We start from the raw sequence: 11,347 nt of genomic DNA, 5'->3' as shown, positions 1-11,347 counted from the left end.
ATCTCTTTTCTCTGGAATCTTGGGGCACTGGGGCTCTGTAAGGTGGGGGAGTGAGGCATTCTTCAAATTCAAGTGACACAGCCTGAGTTTCTGCGTCTGGCAGAATGGAAGCCGCTTGGGACACACTGTTGGAGCTCAACAAGGAGGTGCCATACACATTTTTGAGGTAGAGAATAGCACCAACCACACAGGGGCATTTGGGAATGAACACTGTGTGAGCCCTGCAGGGAGTGGACCAGTGGTCAGGGGGCCACCCCAGAGAGCACCCACTGGAGGCCATGAGTCCTGTCCATAGCAGGGGCAGGGAGGCTGGCTCATGTCTAGATGACCCCCTCTCAGAGGCCCAGCTTGACTGCAGCCTGCTGCTGACTCCTTTTCACGTCTGGCCACAGCCACACAGCGTGCCAGCGTTGAGCAGCCGCCTCAGGTCTCGGGCTCCTGCTCTCCGAGAGGCCACCCCGCAGACAGAGGTCAGGCAAGCTGAAACCGAAGTTTGTCTTGTGCCCTCGAAGGAATGCTGTTTTCGACAGAGAGGGAAGAGAGGGCGGCGGAATGGAGCTGCAGGCCCCCACTGGGTAGGAGAGGCTTCTAGAGCCCACCTCTGAGTCTGATTCCCCTATGTAACATATGGGGAAACCGAGGCCAGAGATGAAGGGACGGGCCTAAACTCACACAGCTAGCCATGTTATCAAATAACACTCAGTACTTACTAACTCCCAAACAGTTCTGCATTATCATTTTTCATGTTAATTGTTATTTTTTTCAAGTGTTTTGACTGGAGGTCCAGGACCCTTGAGGGCGTTATTCTTGCTCAGCTCCCTTAAAATTTTTTTCTTCTGAATTTATATTTTTGCACCGATTTTTAAAGAATCACTTTCTTTTGATGATCTTGCCTCTGACTTTCCTTCAAACAGATAGATTTTAAAATGCAAGTAGGCTAATGACAGGAACGGGTCCTTTGCCAAGATGTGAACAGTGCCAAAAAGATCCCTTACCAGATGGTTTCCTCACCCCATAAATTTTCCCTCATCCTCAATTTGACAGGTGACCTTCAGAGAAAGGACTCACAAAAGAGAGAAGGCAGTGGCCATCAGGAGAGGAAGACCGCCTGGTTCAGAGGATCTAGCAGAGGAAGCCCGAATCCAAGTAGTCCATTGGCTTCCGGGGCCTAGCGGAAGTCTTATTCCTTCCTTTGTGCAGCGTTAGTTCCCCAGCCAGTTCAAGTTCCCCAGTTCAAGGTCCCTTGAGTTCCCACGGGCAGCTTCTGTTCTGGCCAGATGTTTATTCTTGGTCTGAGTTAACCAACCTTTCCCCACTTAATCCCCTCAAGCCTCTGCTCATTGAAGCGTCTTGCTGTTCTGGTCCTTACTATGCTCTTCAAGTTCCTGTCTCTGCCCTGAGCGTGTCCTTAATGTCTCCAGTTCAAATTGTTTCTCTGGAATGCTTAGTACTTGATAGGCTGTCCAAGCTAGATGGCTCCTTGGGGGTTACTGAGTCTAATTTTTTTGTTTGTTTGTTTTAGAGGAGTGGAAATAGGGGCACCAGATAGGAAAATAATTTGCTTGAGATCCTACAATTAACAAGTGTAAACACTGAGACTCAGTTATCCTGATTCTTGACCCATGCTCATTCTTTGATATTAAGATAGTTTATACAATCCATTACACTCACTCACCACTTAATAAGGATTATAATAACCAATATTTTCATACCTAATGCATTAACATCTCATCACTAATCCTCAGAAGTAGTCTTCCATCCATCCATCCATCCATCCATCCATCCATCCATTCATTTTTTCAACCTTCCAATGTTTATTGAGGGTCCATGTTCAAGCATGGTGTTAGATCCTAAGTATTATTATTTCCATTTCATAGTGGAAGAACTTGACACTCTGAGAAGTTCCACGACTTGCTCTAATTTACTGAATAAATTGGGTCTCAATAGGAAACAGGACTGATTCAGGTGGTTTCCACGAAGGATCTCTTTCCAGAGGTGTAGACAGGATTGAAGGAAAAAGACATTTTGAGGCACCAGATGTCAGTAGCAGTGAGAAGCCAGGGCCACAAGGGTGAGGGGAAGACCCACCATTCCCAGAGCCCAGTGAGAACGAGATGCAGTGGGTTAGGGGGCTGTAGGTGTCAGGTGCTGAGCTGCTGCTATTAGAGGATGGGCCAGGGTAGAGGGGAGCACACTCTGTCCCCTCTCCCAATCTCTTTCCAGGGACCCCCTTTGTCTAAGCTCAGCCAAAAAACATATGGCAAGGAATCACCACCCTGGGGGAGGTGATTCACAGAGGTCAGCCCCTGGGACATGCAGCAGGGTAGACAATGAATTCAGAACAAGCTGAAGTATCCAGCCTAATGCGCCGATGGATAGCAGGGGACCTAGGATGTCAACTCTGCTTCAGACCCCAAATCCTATGCTTTCTTCTAATGTGGGGCTTGCTTGCATTTATGGCTTTATGTTCATCCAGTCAGTCAACTCTTCATTCTAGCAATAAATACACTGAGCACTAACTCCTTGCCAGGGCCTGTGTCTATGTCTCTTTTCCCTCCCCAAGCAATGAGGTCAGTGACCTTGTCTCACTTGTCTCCAAGTTCCTCAGTCACAGTCCTGGGTGCCTGGTAGGCATTGCAGCTGTTTTGATGACAAAGAGCTTTCAAGGACCACTGGGACCTGCACTGGAGGAAGCCACCAGAGCATGCCCAGAGAGAGAGCCCGCTTTCACTCTTCAGGGCATGGGGAGGAGTGTTGGTACCTAAGTCACCTTCGTGTTGTCTGCAAAGTGTGCATTATATTTAAGGGCTGAGGGCTCAGAGGCTCGGGGAACTCACCCCCCTTTCTGACAACAAAGCTGTGATGCAGTGTCTCGCTCCTAGAACATCTGCCCTCCGCTGTGTCCTTCCTGACACTCAGCTCTCTGCTCTGGCTGCAGAGTCTCCAGCCACTTCTGTGAGGGCCATGGAGGAGCAGATGAAAGCAGAGCTTGCCCCTTCCCCTCAGGCTCACACCTTCCTTGCGTTGCGGTGACAGAGTGATGTATGTCAAGGTTTGGATGGCTTTATCTTACAGGTTCTGCTGGGCTACAGCAAACAATGATTGTGTGTAAGCAGCCCGGCCCTGTTCAAACACTGTCAGTGAGAATGTCAACAAGAAATGGAAAGATTTGGAGGCTGTGCTCATTGGCATTCAGCCTCTGGTAGTTGCTGTAATATATTTCTTTTTCTTTCTTTTTTCCTCACCACACCACCCCACAAGCCCAGGAAAGTGCAAAAGAATCACAAAGGACTATCCCATCCCTTGTTTATGTTTTTTTTTTTTTTAACTCATCCATTTGTAACTATGTTAAAATAAACTTACAGCATTTAGATGCAATAGTTGATCTTTGTCACTTCATTGAGGAAGCCTAGCGAAACCTGGAGGTCATCCTTATGTCTCTTTCCTCTCCTCTTCACCACCCAGGGTGCCAGCAGGGGACCACGGCAGGATTTAAGAGAAAGGACTTTGGGGGACCCCTGGGTGGCTCAGCAGTTTAGCGCCTGCCTTCAGCCCAGGGCATGATCCTGGGGTCCCGGGATCGAGTCCCACATCGGGCCCCCTGCATGGAGCCTGCTTCTCCCTCTGCCTGTGTCTCTGCTTCTCTCTCTGTGTGTGTGTCTCTCATGAATGAATGAATAAAATCTTAAAGAAAATAAAAAAGAGAAAGGACTTTGGATGTGCCCCAGGAACCGTATTTGGATAGCCCCCTCACATACGTGTCCTTTGTTTTATTTTATTTATTTTTTTTTAATTTTTATTTATTTATGATAGTCACACAGAGAGAGAGAGAGAGAGGCAGAGACACAGGCAGAGGGAGAAGCAGGCTCCATGCACCGGGAGCCCGATGTGGGATTTGATCCCGGGTCTCCAGGATCGCGCCCTGGGCCAAAGGCAAGCGCCAAACCGCTGCGCCACCCAGGGATCCCGTGTCCTTTGTTTTAACACTGAAATCCATTCTACAGAGTCGATCTTACAGATGAAATAGTGGAGTTCAGCCAGGTTGAGTGACTTGCCCGAGGTCATGCAGCCCATAAATGGTGGCATTGAAGCCTGAGCCCCAGTCTCATGTGTCCAACTTCTAGTTCCCCCACTGGGTTTTGGTGCTTTAGCTAAGGGAGAAAAAAGGGCCCTCTCTCCAGTGGTGATCACACTGAAGATCTATCCAACAGGATGCTTCTAGACTCACTTGCTTCCAAAAATTCCTATAAAAGGTACTTAGGGAAATGGCCACAAAGAATCCTGCAAATATGAAGGGTTGGGGACCAGGTAAGAGTAAAACCTGACCAGGCTGAACTGCAGTGCTTGGGAAGAACTAGTGTGTTTTCTCTACTAGTACTAGCCCCATCGTTTTCATGGCATGGCATCACTCTTATCAAACCGCATATGTAAGTGGCCTAACTATAAGCCTGTCTATTATGAAATGTCCTTCTTTGTTATTTTTTTTTTAAACAAGCTTTTTCCCTTGATCTCAACTAGGCCTGACCACTTTTCCCTGGCCCCCAGTTTTTCCTAGGTTTTATGCATCCTTTTAGACCTCTTCAGGATTATTACTTTCTCATGAAATTCCCTGATCCCCATCTGGATGAGGCCCCCTGTTCTAATCTCTCAGCATCTTATAGTTTTCCTTTGTAGCTCTTATCACATCTCTAAATACCTATTTGTATGGTTATTTATGTCATAGTTGTCCCCTCCATCATATCAGAAGCCTAATAAAGGTCCACAGAGATTATTTCTGTGCTGTTTACTGCTGCATGACCAAGACATAAATATCTTCACTGAACCTCCAAAACATTACATTGAATGAATAAATGAGTCAATGAAAGAAACAATGCCTGGGATCCTGTCAACTTCTGACAAGTCAAAGGAAACCTGCTTCTATGGACCACCTGCTCAACAGGTTGAATGCTGGATGAGCCTTCTCTTACTTGTTCTCACAAAAACCCAAAGAGAAGAACTGAAGCTCAGAGAGGGAAGTGAATCTGCACACAGCTAGGAAAGGATGGAGCTGGGTGGAATAAAGGTTTCAGGTATGCTCCTCTCTGCCTCCCTGCCTGTCCAAAGAGGTGGCCTGGACCAGCCTGCACTTCTGACCCTACAGCTCTGACTCCCGGCGGCCTGCCTCCTCTGTCTTCACTTCACGAAGGCCCAACTGCATTTAGAGGCCACAATAGCAACTGGAATATTACAAGAGCAACCTTAGCAATCAAAGGGCCACTCTAAAGTCCAGGAAGTTAAAAGTGGTTTCTCATTTCATAATGAGCCAGGCTTTTGTGGAAACTAAGTGCTAGCCCTGTATTCTAACGACCAACCACTTTACAGTTCTCTTCTTTGTATGCTTTGTAGGTTTTTAATTACTCATGATCATAAACCACCTAATTACAAATGGTGGCCCGTGGATTGCGAAAATGTCTCCCAAACTGGCCTCCTTCCACTTTGCTTCATCAAACTGCTGCTGAATCCCAAGTGCCACCCCCATCATGCCCATAATTGCTGAGGAGTCCCCCAGTGCCCACCACATGCCGTAACACAATCGGAGGATGGTGGCCTCTGCCAGTATCTTCAATTATGTAGGTCCCAGAGGATAGCAGTGGCTTAGTGACATCATCCAGCATGTCAGTACAGACTCTAGGCCTTCCCTGCCCCGGCGTCAACTTACCTCCTCTGATGTCCTTCTAACCACGCATGTGCCTACCTTCTAGTCATCACTTATTTTTCCTTTTATTTACATCATAGTTTCCCGCTGTCCTTGTTTTGCTTGGAAGACTGCTCTCGGGGATCCCTGGGTGGCGCAGCGGTTTGGCGCCTGCCTTTGGCCCAGGGTGCGATCCTGGAGACCCTCGTCGGGCTCCTGGTGCATGGAGCCTGCTTCTCCCTCTGCCTGTGTCTCTGCCTCTCTCTCTAGCTCTCACTCTGTGTGACTATCGTAAATAAATAAAAATTAAAAAAAAAGACTGCTCTCTCTCTGTTTCCGAACCCCACGGAATCCTAAGGACCCAAGTCATATGCTACCTCCTTTTCCTGATCCCCTTGCTAGAATATTATCTCTAGCTCCAGCCAGGATCCTTAGAGTTCTGTTAGCATATTATCTGTGAATTTCTTCAGGCACTTATCTTTCTGGAGTTACAATTATTTGGTTTTTTGTTTGTTTTTTGGTATGTACATTGATTCAACCATTTGGTCATTAAACAAACACTAAGTACCTATTCAATTACCTTTTCTTGATTGTGAACTCTGAGTAGGAAGAATCCGTACTCAGTTCCTTTTTGTATCTGCCCAAGAACCAGGACAATGCTTACGTTGAATTTAGAAGGAAACAGGACATAGGGAACTGAATTGGAAGAAGTGTGACTTCTGAGGTGGTTAGTGATGGGGGGGGGGGCGGCATGGAGGGAAAGGACGAGGAGGGGGAATGGCATTATCAAAGCCCAGAGGCAGGATGACATAGTTTCTTTGGGGCAACAATGTGTCCTATACGGTTTAAAGTTTGTTGGATGAAAGTGCTTGAAGAATAGAATGGTAGGGAAAGACTCTTCTTCACATGGTGGATGGTAAATGATGAAGTCACTAATTTACTCTAGACAAGCAACAGACCCATTTGGGGGAGATGTTAAAAACACTGAAAGAAAAAATAAAGATATGGCTTTTTTCATGTGAGGTAAGCACCTTGTGAAGAAATATTTTGTTAAAAGCTACAGGGGATCCAGAGCTCAGGAAGAGTCAAGACCTTCATTTAAAGAACAGAAGGAGGATAGGAAGAAGCTTGGTGGGGGAAGAAGGGATGGCATTCCACATGGATGGAAACTTGCTTAACCAAAGAGCAAAGAAGAGAAGAGCCAAGTATGTTCAGTTTGAGAAAAGTAAGGAGGAGCAGTGGAAGAAAAAGTCTTGAAATGGAGGTTGTGGACAATTTGTGGAAAGACCCAGATTCCAGGCTGAGGATTTCATGCATAATCACAGAAAATCCATGGGATTTTTGAGCAGGGAAATCACATAAAGCATACCTGAGGCCATTTCTAGCTCACTAATGAGGAAAAGAAGATTGCCTCGTATGACGTCAAGGTCTCTTGCCAAACTGGCAGGATGAGAATCAAAGCTGAGCTTTCCAGGGAGCATGTGAGCTTTCCATTTCTTGGGATGACTCCTCTCAAACATATATATGTAGATATTTTTGGACTGATTTACCATTTATCTCCAAGTACACTTCTGAGCTGTGACCAGCTTTATTCTCCTCTATCTTCCGTAGTACACTGGTGAATAATACGTCTTGGACGCATCCAGTATCTTTCATCTGGAGATCTTAAGGAGACTTAATGACAACCAAGCTTCATTATTTCTGTTTTGTGTATGAGGAAACTGACTCACAGAAGGTACAGCAATTTTCTCATTCATGCTGAGAGTTATTACCAGAACCATGAATGAAACTTAGGTTGAAACCCTATTTCATAAACCATTAAACCCTGTATCCTTTATAGGAGTGGAGTTTACTATAATAATGACACCTTTGTCTTGAGAATTCATTCCTTTATTCTATGATTAAATCTTGGCTTATGTGGGGCAGAAGCATCTCACTACAATGCCAGCTTGAGTTGTTCTGCAATGCAAAGCATGATGTGAAACGTTGTTGCATGTTTTGGTGATGCTCAGACCATTCAGAGTTTATTGTTTTCATCCTTCCTCCCATTTATTAATTTATTCATTCCATTATCATATAGCTGAGTCCCTATTACGTCATCTGAAAAATGGGCAGAGTAGTATTACCATTAGCAAAAGGCTGTTTTGAGAAGTAAGATAATTTCTATAATGCACATTGTCTAGCACATAGTAAGCCCTTATTCATAATAGGGCTTATTTTAATTAAATAAGTAATTCCAAGTGCCACATGGGAAGACAAAAATGGTTCTTTTGTAGCTCTATTGATAGGTAGTGAGGGTAAGATTGCATCTGAAGGGTGGATTAATTCCTGGGGAAGAGGTTGATCCCTCAAATTAAAAACTGGGACAGAGCAGTTGGGTCTCAGGTAGACCAGAGAGGGGTCGTCTGAGTCTGGACTACGCCAGGAAGGTATTGTTGGGTAGCGGACGTTAAACTGACACAGACTACTTAGAAATGGGGGGGGGGGCGGGGATGAAGAGACAGAGAAAAGAAACACACACAAAACTCAGATGAAATGGGGTGGAGCTTCTAAGTCCTGTACATTTACCTAGTTACGGTAGTATCAAAGCCTTACATACACTAATAGGCCAGCCTGTTTAAATTCCCCATATTCTCTGTTTTTATTTCCCCATTACTCTTCTGACAAAAAACACCAAAACCAAAACTGAATGATAAGCAACAGACTGGAATAAAATATTTGCAAACTAGAACACACATTTTAACATCGTAAGAAGGAACATCCATAATGCATAAAGGGCTCCTATAAACCAATAAGAAAGGCAAATCCGATGGACAGAAGATATAAAGAGGTAATTTCAGAAGAAACAGAGACACAAAATGCTTATCTCTAATATAATGAAGGGAATACAAATGAAAACAAGCTACCATTTTGTTTGCCCATTATATTGGCAAAAATTAAAAAGGCATATGACAGGGAACACTGGCAAATGTAAAGGGATATTGGGAGTTTCTTCTGATAGCGAGAATATAAACTGATGTAGCCTTTTTAAAGAAGGGTTGGACAGTATCTATAACTACTTAAGGTAGGCCTACCTTTTGATACAATTTCAGGTCTAGGAAGCTATGTTATTTAAGTACATACACCTGAGTGCAAAAAATATGAGAATGTCAACTGCCACAACGTTTGAGACCCTGAAGAAATACTAACATCTAACATTTATGAGGGCCAACACTCTTCTAAGCGCTGGGCAGCAGTCGATATAAGGAAACTGAGACAGGCACAGCTAGGGTGTGGAAACAGCAGGATCTTAGCTCAGCCTGTCTCCAGAGTTTGCTCTTAACTATGACGCTCACTAAGAGGGAGAAAATAAGTCTGGTGTATCCATACCATAAAACATAGTACAGCAGTTCAAAAGAATGAGGTAGATCTCCGTTCACAGACATGGAAACCTCTCTAAGATATACTATTAGTTAAGTGGAAAAAAAAAAAAAACAAATTGCAAAGACTATGACATAAGGCCAGATGTGTGGGAAAAATATACATCTGTGTATATATACAAATACATATATATGAGAATAAGATAAAGGCCTCTACTGACAAGAGAACGTGTGTAGCAAGATTTGGGGGTGTAATTTTTTGAGGCGTGTTTTATATATGTGTGGTTTCTTCTAACTTTTACAAGAATGCATTTGTGGATTATTTTGGTAAAAAAGAACTGTTCTGTTGACCAAAAAGAAACTAAAATAAAAAATTAAAAAAAAAAGTTTAACTCCTATCAAGAGCTCAGTCTTCTTTTTTCTTCCATGTAGACAAGGGTGCAGGTCTTGGATAAAAGTCGTCTACAGTGTGGCCATTTCTAGCCTACGTAGAGGGTGCCCGCTATCTATATCTTGCTGAGCACTACCTATTCTTTTCAGATAAGGTTCTCATGACCAGTATTTGGGACCATGACTTCCTGTTGGCCTACCACGCTCCATAAAAATACTTAGCCAGTTATTGAAAAATTATTTTGGCACCCGAGAACCACATGGTGCTCCTTTTGCTTGGCATATTTTATTGTCTTCAGGGAAAAGGATCCATAGTCATGCATTATCTCTTATTTCGCTTCAGTGCATACGCAGAAGTGTCTGGCTCACCTCGTTTTCTTGGTGTGGTTGTGGGGGTATGAATGAGTCACTCAACATACAGATTTAAAGGACTTACCTTTTGACCAGAAGTCAGTGTTATTATCGGAGAGGAAAAGGCTGCATTGGATTGTTCAGGGCCTCTTCCTGCCTAAGTCCAGGGTGCTTTAACACAAAGCGAAAGATGACGGCTGCCAGAAGGTTTACTGATTAAACTGCTACTTTGACAAGGCTAGAGCTTTAGAACTCAGCTGCAGATCTCTGGGAGCTTATCTCTGACATGCCAGTGAGAAAGGTTCTTAAGATTCTCATTACTTAATGGATAGTAGATCACAGCTTTTTTTTTTTTTTTTTTTTTTTTTGGAGTGGTCCATCTATCTCGGTCCAGATTTCCAATTTCTGAAATTCTAATGTTCTTAAGCATCTTTACGGAAAAAAAAAAAATCCTCATTCACTTAAAAAAAAAAAACAAACTGCCTTCTCTTGTCCCTGGTGCTGCTTTTACATAGTTTTTAAGTAGTGTATACAAACTATTTTGTATCTGTTGTTCATCTCACCTTATTTCCAATACATGTTTCACGTACTTGCCAAAATTTCATGCATTTGACGGAAAGCCAGCATACCTGCCAGGACTCTTTCTGTTAATGTGACAGAGCTTGCTCGGATTATTCCCCAGTTGTTGGGACAACTGGGCCCCTTCCCAGGTTTTGGTCTTTATGAACATTCTCTATTAGCCCCGCTATAAATATTTTAATGCAAGTTCTCCCATCCACCCCCCCCCCCCCGCTCTTCCCCCTTGGATTATTTCCTTAGACATCTACTTCCTTAAATGGGTTTACTGGGGCAAAGGGGCTCAATGAACAGTTTTAATAGCTCTTGGCAAGTATTTTTCAGATTGCGCCCTGCGAGGATCGGACCAACGGCACGAGCTGCGAGCCGGCAGGAATGCGGAGGGGCTGCCCCATAACCTGCCCTGCCCTTCTTCCGCCCCCCAAAGGCGAGGAGGAGCTGGAGAGGGCCTGGGCACCGAGGCCTTTTTCTATCACCCTTTTAAGCTCCTCCGCGGAGGGGTGCTTAGGCCCGGGGCCGCGAGAAGACCGCTAGGGACCTGCACAAAGGCTCTCGCAGCCCAACGCTTCTGCCCCGGGGGCGAAGCCGCGCTCCCGAGTCCTCCAGTCCCGGGCGGGGAGTCCGGTGGCCGACCCCGCTGCGCGCCCCCCCCGCCCCCCCCCCCCCCCCCCGGCCCAGGCAGGCCCCTCGCAGGCGCAGAGCCCCGCGGGCGGGGGCAGCGGCCGGCGGTCGCTATTATCCCGGCGCCGGTGATGCAAGGCCCGCATAGCTGCGCGCTGAGTCAGCGGGGGCGGGCCGCCCGCTCCACCCCCCACCTCGCCGACCCCCGGGGCAGGGGCAGGGGCAGGGGCAGGGGCAGGGGCAGGGCGGGGGGAAGCCGGGCCCCGAGGCCGCGGGGTCGCCCTCCCGAGCAGGCGCAGGCGGCCGCGGCGCGCTCCCCCCTCCCCCGGCCGGAGCTCAGGGCCGCCGCGCGCCCGGGAGAACTCGAAGGGGGCGG

Source organism: Nyctereutes procyonoides, unplaced genomic scaffold, assembly GCF_905146905.1.
Source record: "Nyctereutes procyonoides isolate TBG_1078 unplaced genomic scaffold, NYPRO_anot_genome, whole genome shotgun sequence".
Lineage (NCBI taxonomy): Eukaryota > Metazoa > Chordata > Mammalia > Carnivora > Canidae > Nyctereutes > Nyctereutes procyonoides.
This window is presented reverse-complemented; position numbering follows the sequence as displayed.